At 37.0% G+C, this 15,972-nt stretch overlaps 1 pseudogene; it reads left to right on the top strand.

The window, feature by feature from the left end:
- Positions 1-111: 111 nt before the first annotated feature.
- LOC119571675 lies at positions 112-10,009 on the top strand (annotated as a pseudogene).
- Positions 10,010-15,972: the final 5,963 nt, after the last annotated feature.

The following is a 15,972-nucleotide window of genomic DNA, read 5'->3' as shown; positions in this document are numbered from 1 at the left end:
TTCCCTTTTCCTCCTCCTCCTCAGAGACCAGGTTAGCGACAGTTAGAAGCATCATTACCCCGTCATTGTGCATTTGGATCCGCCGCCGCAGCTTCCTATGCCGGAATCCTGATGAGTCCTCTGGGAGTTCGTATGCGGTGTTCTCCAGTTTGGTCTGTTTATCTTGTTGTGGATTTTTTTTTCTTTCTTCTTCTTTCTTTCTTTCTGTAACTTCTTTATTTATTTATATATCATGTTTTGTTATATATATTATAATTATATACTGTATCTATTGCATACATTTATGTATAATTTTATATTTTGTATATTATATATATTAAATTTATTGTATCTATTATATATTTATATATGTAATACATACAATATATTTAATATATATCATACATATATTAAGTATATGGTATCTGTTAAATATGTTATATATATTATACTTCTTATATATATTGATATGGTATATATTATATATGTTATGTATATTGTATATGTTTACGTATATTGTATATGTTATATACATTGTATATGTTTTACATATGTATATGTTGATATATATATGAATATATATATGAATATATATATGAATATATATAGAATTATATATATATATATCTATATATATATATATATATATATATATATATACATATATATACATAGCTATATATATATATATATATAAATATATATATAATATATATATAATATATATAAGTATATATAAGTATATATAAGTATATATAAATATATAAATTATATATAATATATATAATATATATTATATATATATAATATAATATATATATATTATATATATATAATGTATCTATATATGTATATGTATTTATATATGTTTTCATTACAAAGCTAATTATAGGAGCTGTCCTTGAATTCTAAAGGTCCCAGAAGGCGTGGAGGGAATACGTAAAATTTCGGCACTTGCCTAGCCAACATGCCTAAGCCTCATTTGAGGACAGAGGAGGTTGGGGGCAAAAGAGAACCGCTTGCAGGAGATCGGATGACCTCTAAGATAAAGCGAGATGTGACTGTTGCTGTCTCTGCGCGGGGATTCTACCGCTCTGGGATTATGTGTGATGTTGTCCAGGAAAGGGTTTAAATGTTAAGGGTATTAAATTCACTGACTTTGGATGTTTTGGTTTAGGAAGCTTGAAAACTAGTTATTATAGTATTTGTATGTTTTGTGTTAAAGATGAATGAACAGTAGTGGGGAAAGTGCAGCTGTTGTGGGTCACATAAGGCTACATATAATCCTATACCTTCAACAATTGAAAAATACTTTGATGAAATGAAAGGAAAAATGGTAATTGCCATCATAAATTTTAAATTGTTATATTAGTTATCCCCATACTGGTCACCTTTATCTGTAAAATTTTTTTATTCTCTTTCACCCTCAGCATGCCATGTTGCTCCCTTGTTGGTATGTCACCTGCGCTTTCCCCTGTTCACTAGAGGTCCTAGAAGAGAGAATCCTGTACAAATTCCGCACGAGGTTTCTTCTGCAGTTGGCTCTTACCCACCCTCCTACAGGTGTGGCATTTAGTTGATGTATGAGAAGTTGCAAGAATCAAATAGCTACTGACTGAGCAGTATCATCAGAATTTTTGTGATATTTGACATTTATGTGATGCTGGAGTGTTTTGCTTGGTGTATATCTCTTTGTAAGTCATTTGTTGTAAGTATTACAATATATATTCCAGTACTAGTTATTGTGCAGTAAGAGTTATTTAAGATATTAGTGTGTTCTGCTGCTCTAATGTATGCATTTAATTGCTTTCAGAGAAAACTTTGGCAAAAATCCTGATCACGCCCGGAACTCGCTCACAAATTGTGGAATACGGCAGCCTAAATTTGGGGGATAAAAGATCCATTATATGAATACCCGAAAAAGGGGGTAAGTATGGGTAGTAAAAGCTGGTTGATTAAATGAGAAATTTTTAAAGATGGAAATAGCATTTGTGAAAGAAAACTGAAAATAAGAGATAAATCTAATAAAAGAAGGAAATATGCTATCATTCAAGTGAATTACTATTTTAGTATATGTCTTTACACCATTAATGCAGATCAGGCTAGGGCTAGACAGACGGGCATTTGGGAAATTCTTTTAAATAAGTTGTTTCACTAATTCCATAGTATTAATCAACTTTATGCAGCACACCCTATTACTTTCTCAACGGGCAAAAACACACTGATAAACATCATGTCTCGTTTTGGACGCAACCTTGAGACGGAGAGCAAAAACACACATAATGAACGTCTGGAGTTTCTTGGTGATGCTGTGGTAGAATTTCTTACCTCCATTCACTTGTTCCACCTCTTCCCCAGTCTAGAGGAAGGTGGCTTGGCAACTTACAGTAGGATTCCTTTTCCTTCTTTGTGTAGTTTGGAGCATAGGGATCTTGGGAAATTTCTGTATATAAAAGTGTACAATAGTTTCTTTTAAGAGAAATTGCTAGATACAGGTAATCATAGCTGTGACTGATAGATTACAATTATACAATTGGACTATTTTTACTCATTTAACAGGGCAGCTTTTGTCCAAACCAACATCTAGCAGTGTTAGCAGAGAAGCTTGGACTGGGCCAGTTCATGCTGTATGCTCATGGCTCTGATCTGTGTCATGATTTCGAGCTGCGGGCATGCAATGGCCAACTGCTTTGAAGCTCTCATGGAGCCTTTTTCTTGATACTGGAATAGAGGTACAGAATAGAAAATTTGTTTTAACCTTCACATAGTTTTTAGTTATAAAAGGGATTAAAGGAATTTTTTTTTTAGACCTAACCTAAAAAAAGTATGAAACCAAAGAATTGGTTGTAAGTACAAGGGTGGAATTAAGAGAATTGTGAACTGAGAAAAATAAGTGATAAAGTATAACACTTCATTGAATCTTTTTACTAAAAATTTGTGACAACCTGTTGATCTTGAACTAGAGTGCATAAAGGGTGAATTCTTTCATGCCGGCAGGTTTTTATAGGCCATCCAAATATTGTATTTATATATATATATATTATATATATATATATATAATATATATATAATATAATATATATATAGTATATTAATATTATATATGTATATAACATATATACATATATACATATATATATAAATATACATATAACATATTACACACACACACACACACATATATATATATATATATTAAAATATATAATATAATATATTATATTATTTATATATATATGAAATGTATGTATTTTTTATATGTGTGTATATATATTTATGGGGCCGGGGTGGCCGAATGGTAGGAGCGTCGGACTAAAGACGTCACGACGGCAGTCTGAGTTCGAGGGTTCGAGTCACCGCCGCTGCGTTGTTTCCCTTAGGCAAGGAACTTCACCTCGATTGCCTGCCTAGCCACTGGGGGACCAAGTCAGCCCAAAGTCAGTGCCGGTAAATAGAGATGGTGACTCGATAAAAAAAAAAAAAAAAAAAAAAAAAACACCGGGCGGAAGGCAATGGCAAAAACCCCCGCTCTAAATTGCCCAAAAAAAAATCCCTGGAAGCACATGATTTGTCAAGGCTGCGGTGGTCGAATGGTTAGAGCGTCGGACTCAAACTGTCACAACGGCAATCTGAGTTCGAGGGGTTTGAGTCACGGACCCCCGCGTTGTTCCTTGGGGAAGGAACTTCCCTCGTTGCCTGCCTAGCCACTGGGTGGCCACGTCAGCCCAAGTCAGTGCTGGGCCCAAGCCCGGATAAAAAAAGAGAGAATGTTACCTAAAAAGGTAACACCGGCACTCTCCGTGGAAGGAACGGGGCCCTACCACGTACTCACTCCAAGAGCATCACAACGTGAAAACTGCAATTGAGTATCATGCTGTGACCACGGCGGCTCAGAATGAACCTCCCGTTAAATGAATGAATGAATATATATTTATAGATATGTTTTAATATAATAATATTATAATATATATATATATATAAAATTATATTTACATATATGTATTATATTTATGGGGCCGCGGTGGTCGAATGGTTAAGCATCGGACTCAAGTCTGTCACGACGGCAATCTGAGTTCGAGGGTTCAAGTCACCGGCCGGCGCGTTGTTCCCTTGGGAAAGGAACTTCACCTCGATTGCCTACCTAGCCACTGGGTGGCCAAGCCAGCCCAAGCCCAGTGCCGGGTAAATAGAGATGGTGACTCGATAAAACACTGGGCGGAAGGCAATGGCAAACCACCGCTCTAAATTGCCAATAAAAAATCAAGGAAGCCCATGATCGTAAAGGGCCGCGGGGGCCCAAAAATGGTAAGAGCGTCGACCTATCACGCCGGCAATCTGAGTTCAAGGGTTCGAGTCACCGGCCAGCGCGTTGTTCCCTTGGGCAAGGAACTTCACCTCGAATGCCTACCTAGCCACTGGGTGGCCAAGCCAGCCCAAGTCAGTGCTGGTCCCAAGCCGGAAAATAGAGAGAATGATACCAAAAAAAGGGTAACACCGGCACCTCCATGAAGGAACTGGGGACCCTACCACGTACTCACTCCAAGATCATCACAACAGAAAACTACAATTGATATCCATGCTGTGACCACGGCGGCTCAGACTGAACCTACCGTTGAAAGAAGATTATATTTATATATGTATGTATTATTATTTATATGTGTATATATTATATATAAGTACATAAATATTTATATATATATTTATATATATATATATATATATATATAATATATTATTATATATATTATATATATATATATATATATATATATTTATATTGTGTGCATATATATTTGTATAGGGTATATTTTTATATATTTATATGTATATATATTTATTATATATCATATATCATACATATATACACACACCACACACACACACACACCCCACACCACACACACACACACACACCACATATACACACACACACACACACACACACACACACACACACACACATTTTATATATATAAAATATATATATATATATATAATATATATATATATATACATATATAACATATTTTATATATAAAATATATATATATATATACTATATATATACATATAAAATTATATAATTTTATATATATATATATATATATATATATATATATATATATAAAATTTTATATATATAATATACAAAATTATATATTTGTCCTGGGTAAGACAAAAACTGCACCCTAGGGTTCCCTTTTGAACAAGGATAGCACCCTATTAGCTCCCTATACCGGGGGTGCGGTGAAACTGTCGGCAGCAGGGCAGTGGATATCTGGTGAAACACCTTCAGTTCTACTGATTACTGGTTTCACCAAATAATATGTCTGGCGTATTACAGTGTAACGTTGTTAAAAGCGGCAGAGATATTTTCCTCCTAATTAGTTGGAGACTGCGAGTTGAGAAGGAGCCTGGGGGATTCCACTAAACCTTTTATTTTCTCCTGACAAACCTCTACACCAATGATTAAATGCAGAAACGATAATTCATACCACATCGCCCGTTCGCGTGTGTTATCAGGGGCGCGTTAGTTAGTGGGCAATCAGGGCTGACAATGTTAAACATGCATCTGGAAGACAAAGAAGATAAAGAAACAGGTCCAATTAAAAAACCCACATTAAAAATCGGAACGTGAACGTAAGGAAAATGAAAGAGATGGGTAAATTACATCTGTCTGTAACAAAAATGGATAGATACAACATTCAAATACTAGGAATAAGTGAGACCATTGGAAAAGTAATGGAAGTTTCAAAACTAAAGAAAACAAGACAGTTCTTTTTTCTGGAAAAGAAGAAGGAAATTATAGTCAGGGAGTTGCTATGATTCTCACGAAAAAAACTGCAAATGCACTAAATGGGTACAGCCCAATAAATGATCGCATTTTAAAAGTCAGAATACAAGCAAAACCTCATAATATTAGTATTATACAATGCTACGCACCAACCAATTTTGCAAGTGATAAAGAATGGAAATTTTTATAACTCTCTCCAAGATACTTTAGACACAATCCCTAACAGAGATGTAAAAATAATCAGGGGAGACCTAAACGCCAAGTAGGAAAAAATAATCTAAAAAATTTACACCTGTGGAAAATTCGGCCTTGGAGATATAGATAAAAGAGGTAAAGATTTTATTGAATTCTGTAGTACAAATTATTTAGTTATAACCAATACTTGTTCCAACACCACCCAAGACACTTGTACACGTGGTTTTCACCAGACAAAAAAACATGCAACCAATTGACTACATTGTGCTGAACCAAAAAGGGAAAGAGTTGCATAAAAAATTCCAAAACAAGACCTGGTGCCGACTGCAAAAAGTTGACCACCAACTACTAACTATCGACTTTAAAATAAGACTCAAAAAGATTGGAGCGTCCAATACCACCTCTAAAGCTCGACTACAAAACTCTTGATAACAATTACAGAATTGCAGTGTAAAACAAATTTGAAATACCCCAATCAATGTGAAGATGATAAAACACCAAATGAGTTGTGGGAAGAAGGAAAAGAACTCCTGCTGAGCACTGTTTAAGAAACTATCGCCAAAAGAAAAAGACAATTCCCCCCTGGATATCTGAAAAAAACACTAAGTGAAATTGAAACAAGAAGATGCCTAAAATAAAAAGGTATCAATAAACCAGTTGAAAAAGTAATTTACAAAAACAAAATACAAAAATTCAAAGATTATTGCGACAAGATAAAAAAAATATTTAATGAACATTGCCGAGAATTGAAACTGTTCTATCAATAAGACAACTAAAGAACTCTACCAAGGAGTACGAAACATCACACAAAATTTAAACCTACATATGGACACTATCAAAAATGAAGATGGACTTGTTTTATGTGATGGAAAAGAAGTCAAAGATAGATGGAATCAATATTGTTCCAACTTATACAAAAAGAATAAAAATCTAACAACAAAATTAATTAGACTCAATGACAGCGAGGATGAACCACCGCCACTGCTTGACGAAGTTATAAAATCCATAAAAGAAGTAAATAATAACAAGAGCCCCGGAGTAGATGAAATAAAAAAGCAGAACTAATTAAGAATCTGGCGAAAATGTTGAATCTTCTTTACAAACTCGTACAAAAATATGGAATGAAAGAAAATGGCCAGAAGACTGGGTAAAATCAGTCTTTACTCCCATACCTAAAAAAAGGGGACGCACTCCAATGCAGCAATAAAAGGACAATTTCCTTAATAAGTCACAGCAGCAAAATTCTTTTGAAAATTATTGCTGAAAGAATGAAGTTGAAGTTAAGAGAGGAAATTGCAGACGAACAAGCGGGTTTTCGCCCTGGAAAAGGTACCAGAAACCCGATTCTAAATTTAAAATTGATCATAGAGAAAAACAGAGAACATCAAAAAGACCTATACCTGTGTTTCATCGATTATGTGAAAGCTTTGATACTGTTGATCACGATATCCTCTGGAAACATGTACGATATGAAGTTTCCAAAACACATCATCCAATTAATAAAAACCTTGTATGACCAACAACAAGCAGCTGTAAAAACCACTTATGGGTTAACAGAATGGTTCGAAGTCAAACAAGGAGTACGACAGGGTTGCATTCTGTCTCCGCACCTCTTTATATATATTCTGAAACAAATTTTGAGAGGTGCTCTAAGATTTTGAAGGAACTGTGGATGTTGGAGGATACAAAATATCAATCTGAGGGACCCGATGATATAAGTTTTGATTGCCAGCAGTATCACTGAACTACAACAACTACTAGATAAAATTAGAGAAGCAAGCGAAAGGCTGGCTTGTTTCTTAATGCCAAAAAACTAAGATCATGAAGATTCAAGATAACCGGCATGAACAATGATGAACATGTTACAATCAATGGAATGATTGTGGGGAAAAAGTGAAAGAGTTCACTTATCTTTGAGCTGTTTTAACTAATACATATGATGATTCACCGGAGATAAAAAAAAGAATTACATTGCCAAAAACGCCAAAAATTGCTCTCAATAACATCTGGAAAGACCGAGCATTACCTTACGGACAAAGCTGAGGTTATTGAACTCATTAGTTTTTCCCAAATTTCATCTATGGTTCTGATTTTTGGGTGTTGAATAGATAGACAAGAAAAAAATCAATAGTTTTGAAATGTGGTGTTACAGACGAGTACTGCGTATTAGCTGGACAGAGAAGAAGACGAAAGATGAAGTCTGAGAAAAATAAATTGTAAAGACCGACTGGTTGGACATCTTGAACAAGAGGAAAATTAAAGTTTATTGGCATGTAATGAGAAATAAAAGTATTGAGAAAAACTTGCTGACAGGGATGGTGATAGGAAACAGAGGAAGAGGCAAACCGAAGACAAGACTGAACGACAATATCAAAGATATTTGCGGGCTGTCGAGGGTATAATTGGAAAGAAAGCGTAAGACGAGTTTAGTGCGAAGATGTGGAGAGGTCCACGCTGCTCAAACATGAATACGTTATTAAATTGATATATATATATATTTATAATATATATATATATATATATATATATATAAAATTATATATATATATATTATATATATTAAATATATATATAAAATTAATATATAATATATATATATAATATAATATATAACAATAAATATAACCTACATATATAAATATAATACATATATGTAAATATAATATTTTAAATATATATATATATTTTAATATATATATATATATATATTTTTTAGTATAATATAATATGATTATAATATAGATTAGTTTATAGTTTAGATATATTTATATATTTATATATTTATTTTATAATTTTTTCTTAAACATTTTTGAGGAACCTGTTAATGATAATGGTGTTCTCACTTGCCGGGAAGCAGACAGTGTTCTAAGTTCGACCCTGTTTAAAGGTGAGGATTTGTTGCACAACATCTGGGTAAAACCATCCCCCTCACCCAATACAAATGCAAGAGCCGCAGGGGGACCAAAAGTGGATCAAATCCTTCCCAATCCTTACTGTAAGTGGAGTGCAATTATATTATTTTTGTTAGTATCTGGTTTTAATTTTATTTGTGATGGGACCAGAGTAAAATGGAAAAAAAATTATGATTCACAGTAGCCTACAGAAGAATTGATAAGGACAGACAGAGAAACTGCAGTATTATACCTTCTTCCTTTTAACCAGAATTTATCCAAGTTTGAGGAGTCCTTTGGTGTGCACTTCAACCACATCCGCCTGTTTGGCTCGAGCCTTCACTGACCGCAGCATCGGCTTCAACAACCTTACTCTAGGATCAAATCAGCGTCTGGAGTTTTTGGGAGACCAGTCCTCCAGTTGGTGGCGTCTGAGTACTTATATAAATATTTTCCCCGAACATCATGAAGGCCACCTCTCAGTAAGTGGCTGAAGCAATTATTAGTTTCAGTTTTAAATGTGTAATGTCTGGAATGTGTAATAGTTTGTTTCTTTAGCAATATGTACACCCATTACCCAGAATGTTTATTATATAAAGTAAGTAGCTTAACATATACATATATGTTTATATTATATATGTGTGTGTGTGTGGGGGGGTGCATGTGTGCGTGTGTGCGTGCGTTCGCATGTTACAGTACACATAATACTTTATGAAGATGAAAAACCACAGTCCCCGCTCATTTATATCTATTAACTATCCCAGTTATCAATGTGTGTGTGTGACATGGTTTTTTTTTTATGTTATGAGTGAACTGCTTAGTTTGAATACTCTTGAGGAAATGGAAGTTGATACTGGACTATTAGCTATTAGTATTTTTCACAAAAAAAAAAAAAAAAAAACATTTATATCTCTACTTCACTGTACGGGGCCTTTAAATCCTCACTACAGTAGTTTACTCTCAAAAAGTTTTGAATCCTGAGAGGTTGCAAGGCCAATGATTGTTTTTTTATGCCTTAATTTAAATCTATTTCCCCCATTTTTCACATTTACTCCGTTCTCTCTGGTAAAAACCCGGGACCAGGCTTTTGTGGTATGTGATATTTGGGATGCCCAGCATATGCATGTATTCACATTTGAAGACAGATTGAAACAAAGGATCGTGCTGTTTTGCGGGAAGAAATTTCTTGGGGCCTCTAATGATGGGGTAAGTGTTGTGAAAGCTCCATTAATCTGATATCTATCGAATTAAGTTACCTGCTTGGAGAATAGATTCCCATCTTTAAAAAGTCAATGTTGTACCCCATGAAACCCAGATTTTGTCAGGTAAGGATTTGATATAACTAGGGGACTTCAGTGTAAGGCGGGAGGTGAAAACATTGGAAAAAATTCTCATTGCTTCTTTATTTATTTTTTATTTATTTTTTTTTTTATTTATTTATTTTTTTTTTTTGTTTATCTTGTCTTGTCTTGTCTTGGCCCGGGAGCTGGGATGGCATGACATACATGCCATGTCCACTGTAATTTTGAGCTTATTCACACTGGGTCCATACTAGTACTACCTGTTTACCCTTTTCCTTATTTTTCAGAAAGTTTTTTTAAAATTTCTTATTGCCATTATATAAATAATCTTGATGTCAATAAAAAAAAGAGTAATGATATAATACTTTGGTAGCCAACAGCAAACTGCACATTTTCTCAGAGGTAAGAATGTGTTTATCATTACCTTTTATGTAGTTTTTTTTTTACTGGGAACAGGCTGTAGATGACTTAATTGTATGTAAAGTTATGATTTTGTATCATAAAAGAAACTAAATCTTGAAATAAAAGCTGAAAAGCTCAAAGGGACAGTAATGCTCAGAAGAAAGTTCAAGTTCAGGGAGTAGTAAAAAAGTTTGATGAGCTGTACCATCAATCTTGTTGTATATGTTTGGTAAAAAAAAAATCATTCTCTAACCCTTTGCATCTAGGTGATGTGGACACCTTTTCATGAATAAATTTCTTTCAAGTGGCAGGTAACAGAATTCTCATCATAAAAAAATTCTACAAGAAGCAGGTGACAGGGGTGTCTCATCATGAAATTTTTTTTACTGAGGGGTGGATGACAGGAATGTCTCATCATGGGAAATTGTTGTCAAATATAATAGGGGCATCTTGTCATGAGTGCACAAAGCACTTGGAGTCAGATTGACTTGGGTTTGTTTGCGAAGATTTCACTGGTCCATGGGGAGAATTTTACTAGCCATCAACCATGCCTAAGAGAGGGCCATTCAGGAAGGCTTCTATTTCACATGAGGAACCTATTCCTTCCAGCTGTTACCAGTGGTGTAGAAAATTTCAGAAAATTTAAATATAAAATATATAAAAAGAACTCAATAAACAATGTTCCTATTATTACTGTCAATGCACAGAGTATAAGCTACCTTGAGAGATAACATGAAGTCTGCTCAAAGAAAACTCTATTATCATCTGAATATAACATAACACTGACAAATATAGACCCCAGAAAATGGCAAAGAAGCAAAAATGTGTCCCGCATAAAATTTTTAATTGTATTGCAAAGAGGAGGCAAGGATCTAGATATCATGCATGAGTGTTCATGTGGGACAGGCCTACCAGAATCAAGGGTTTGCCTCTGGGCTGCAAACCACATTCCTTGGAGAGTGGGTTGTAGGGCCCAGTAGTTATAATATAATTGATTTACTTGACACATGATATTCTCAGGAGAGTGCTATTTGATCTATAGGTTTTAATTTTGTATAAAAGAGTAGAGAATGAGAAAGACTGATTTGACAGATGAAGAACAAATTCACAATTTTAAAAGTCTTGTCATTTATTCTAGTGAAATCTTACAAAAGTAACATTTTAAAGAAAATCCTTATATTGGCTCATTTGTTACTGATTACTTTATGTAAAAAGACAGGGAAATTAATCTTTGAAAGGGGGCCAAGAGAATTTCTGGATGTGTAATTATGCATGTGCTGTCATTTTGAGACTTGGAACACTCCATGAGTGTTAACAAGATGAAACAGACTTCAGAACAGCTGGGGCCACCAAGCATAACTCCCAATGATGACTTTTTGTATGGGTAAAGGGCAACAGCAGTTTCCATGAAAAGCTAGAACTGGCTTCTGTATACCACTCTTTCTGTAGGACCATCTACCATAGTCTGCAGAAGTGAAGGGAAAGAGGAAATCTGGATTTTAGGGAAAGGTTCCCAAATACAGCTTTCACTGGAGAACATTGCTGCTCTGTGGAAGCTAGAGAACCCAAAAAATAACTATAGCTAATGGGGGTTTAAAGGTTAAAAGCAAGATAAATGTGCTAGACATCTAAGGTCATGTAGCACTAAAGTTAATTTAGGGAAGGGTGGTTGAGTTAGTGATTAGTTGTCTAAGCTGGGCAAAGGAGTTGGTGAGTGAAAGGGTTAGGGTCGGGTATGGAAGGAGTTAGATTAGATGAAGAATATGTATGCGTTTGGGGAAAGAGAATGGGTTGTTAAAGAAAAAAGTGGGGGATTCTGTAAGGATGCCCTGATAGGTTGGGAGGCAGTGAAGGGGGGATGGTGGGGGAAAGCAGAGGTACGAGTTGTTTCAAAACTTTGGGAAACGGCAGTAGGATTTTGTGGGTTTGGAGTGTCTGGTGGTGTGTATTGACTTTATGAGATTTAAATGAGTTAACATAAGGGATTCACGTGCGTAAGGAGGGAGTGGAAGGGATAGAGGGATGGTGGGGGGGTTAATGTGGGCGGCGGGTTGGGGTCGGGGGGATGGGCTGTGTTGGGAGGGGGTAGGGGGATAGGGTGTAGGGGATATCTTAGGAGGAGGATGGATATCAGCAGTTACTTGGAGTGGAAGGAGCGGGAGTTGTAAGATTTGAGTTGAGTGTCAGTTTTCATTAGGTAATCTTGAATATTTTCAATGGTTTTTTCTTCTGATTGGTTCGGGAGTTTTGGGGGATAAAGGATTTCTTGTGAAGGGGGGAAGAAGGACTGGTGTCTCAAGCATAGGAGCAAAGGAAGGTGGAGGTGATTGTGTGGTAGGGAAGAGGGGGTGGAGTTTGTTCTGTCTGTTACGGGTAGTGCGAGGAGGGAGAGGGGAAGTGTTGGGATTGTAGTGGTGATTGAAGAAATCGTAGTAAGTTTGGAGTGTCGGGATTTAGGATGGCAAAAGAGTTTGACGGGGGAAGGTAGGAGGTAGAAGAGGGGGGTTAGATGTAGGAGGGTGGTTTAGGAGAATTGGTAGAATGAGCAGTATTACTGGAGTAAGGAGTAAGGGAGAAACCACGTCGACGTGCTTCTTGTCTGGCTTCGCGTAGTTGTGAGTCCAAGTTTGAATCTGAGAGTTGCTACCTCAGACTCAAATTTATAGGTGGGAAAACCCCCTATAAAATACATTATGGGGCCGCCACAGTTGGCACATGTGCGTGATTGTGCAGGACAGTTAGATGGGGTATGGCCCAGGTTGGGCACATAGTGGGCATCTGGCTGTGGAACGGCAATGTTTGGCTGGGTGTCCTAGACACCAACAATTTTGGCACTGACGTGGAGGGGTTGGTATGGACGAAAAGGGAGGGATTCTCCTCCTATGTAGACTTAAAGGGAAGTCATGCCTCGGAAGGTAATTTTGGCTGTGTTAGTGGGTTTCTTTCGATGACCTCTAGGGGAATGGAGTAGCATTGTACTGATGTTGCATCATGTCTGTGAGACAGGCAAGTAATCTTCTCCACAACTACTAATCTTTGTCAATAGATTTGGGGAATTTGCTGGGGAGATTGAAACTGTTCCGGTGCAAGTATTGAGGGTTGGATGGGGTTCTGCAAGGATGGGTTACCATATATGTCTGTTTTGTTTTGTTAATGCTATAGCTTGGTTTTCGGATGTTACTGTGACAAGACGGAGCGGTCGGGTCGGGTACGGAAAGAGACTTTACCTACTTGTTTTTTTGGAGACATTGTTGGAAGAGAAGGGTGTTGTCAGAGTAGGGAGCTGTGGGAGGGATCACGAAAAATCGGTCCCCTTTGGCTGTGGGTGAAGAGGGTATTCAAAATTGTTGTGAGAGATAGGGTGTCGAAGGGGGGGGCGTGACGAAGATGGGGTAGTGTTAAGGGAGGTAGTGTTATGGGAGGTGGGCAATAGGGTGTAAGGTATTAATAAGGGAGGACGGGTGGTTGATGTTGGAGGTTGTGGGGTAGATGTTTTGAAATTGAGAAGGGTTGATTGTTGGCTACTGTACTAGTAGGTATTGATGAGGGGGTAGTTATTGCAGTTTTTCGGGGCCGTGGGCAAAGGAGAGCCTGGGGTCAGGGAATCTGGTGGGTTTACATCGTTTTGGGGGTATTTGATAAAGGGGCAAGCCTCATTGCCCCCAATGTGGGGATAAGTTTTCTTACTGGGCCCTGGTAAGCCTGGATTATGTTGGGGATAAAACAGTCCACCCCTCAGGGTTTTCCTTGAGGGGGGAGGGCTAGATAACTAAATCAGGGGATACCGTGCCCATAGGTCCCCCAGGCCGTTTTAGGACTGGCACAAAATCAGCCTTTCATCCTTCAGCACGGCTCTCACACCTTAGGAGGTGAAAAAGCAGAAGGGTTTGGGGAAGGGACAGAAAAGAAAAGTGGGAAGGAAAATAAAGACCGTGCAAAATTAGTTGAGTCGAGGGGTGAGTCCCAAGGTTGGGGAGTTTTCCCCCTCTTGGGTCCCAGTCTCCGCCTCCTAAGCCCCCCACGACAACAACAGGCAAGGGGTTGGGGGGGCTATAGCTAAGAATCAATGGATTGAATCCTCACTGAAATATTAGAATCAAAGTGAAGCAATGAGTCCAAAAGAATCCTGTATACCCTCACCATTGAACAGAAATCAACAAGGATGGATTAGGCAAAAGAACAGCTGGCCAGGCTTAGTGGAGGGATATGCACAGCACTATTACCTGTGATGAAATCTGGATGTATCATTGTGACCCCAAAACTAATGGACAATCTGGTAACTAGGTGTATAGATCATCCTCTGATATTCAGAAGTCTAAGAGTATGGTAAAGGTAATGGTTATTGAGCTCATTCTGTTTAACTTTGAAGTCAGTGTAGCCTTTGGGCCACAGGTTTACAACACTTTGTCTTCCCAAGCTGCTGAAGATGCTGAAGGAGAAACAGCCCAGCAGCAGCATCAAGATCTTCATCTTCTACATGAATGATAGCTGTGCTTGCTGTGCCATCAGTGGGCTTTTTTGAAGGAACAAAGGCAAAGATGCATGGGCCATCCTTTCCACAGTCCAGACTTGACTGCTTGCAACCTTTTATGATCATTAAATCCAAAGAAGAGTTTTGAGCAAAGGGGGTTCAGAACCCTGAAGTTGCTTGACAGAGTACACTAATATTGTGGAAGTTTGGCCAAAGAGACCTTATGCTGAGGCCCATTAGAAGTGGTTTGAGGTTTCAGCTTTGTGTAGAGTTTTCTGGGAAGTACTTTAAAATACAGTAAATCTTTACTTTAAGGGCAAAAGGAAGTTTTTCGAAAATCGAAGACACGTTACAAGTATTTTTTTTCTTCTATATGCACATCTGCATCATCGGGGTTTTCAAAACACAAACCTTTAGGAGGTTCACTTTGATAATGTTTATACCATATTTGATTATTTTCCCTTCAAATTTAGGTAAGCTGTTATAAATTTAAAACCCATAAGGAAATGCTCAAGCACACAAAAATGCAGTTGCAGGCGGACCAGATTGTGGTTCCATGCGAACAAGCTGGCACCCAGGTTTCAGTGGTACTTCATTCAATCTCTGTAAATGTTTAACATTGCAGACATTGGAACAATGTTTTTGCCCCCTTATACATGAGATGATATGTTCCCGTGACTCCATCTCTTGCCTTGATGTTTCGAAATTTACTGTAGTCGGGAAAGAACATTTTTAGTTTATTCGACTTGAAAAATGGGAAAATCAAATTTCCCCCCATTTCAGTGAAGTCGAATGAATGCCAAAAGAATGATTTCTAGGTGAATTTATGAAGTAAACATAAATATTGGAAAATTCCACGTTAGGGCCCGTCCGCCAATAGACTGACCATTCGTCTGCGGTTACCGTAGGACCCCTTCGCGCTTCCTGCCCGGATTTCTT

The sequence above is a fragment of the Penaeus monodon genome, unplaced genomic scaffold, assembly GCF_015228065.2.
Source record: "Penaeus monodon isolate SGIC_2016 unplaced genomic scaffold, NSTDA_Pmon_1 PmonScaffold_7434, whole genome shotgun sequence".
Classification (NCBI taxonomy): Eukaryota; Metazoa; Arthropoda; class Malacostraca; order Decapoda; family Penaeidae; genus Penaeus; species Penaeus monodon.
Note: the sequence above shows the minus strand (reverse complement) of the source record. Positions and strands in the feature narration are given on the sequence as shown.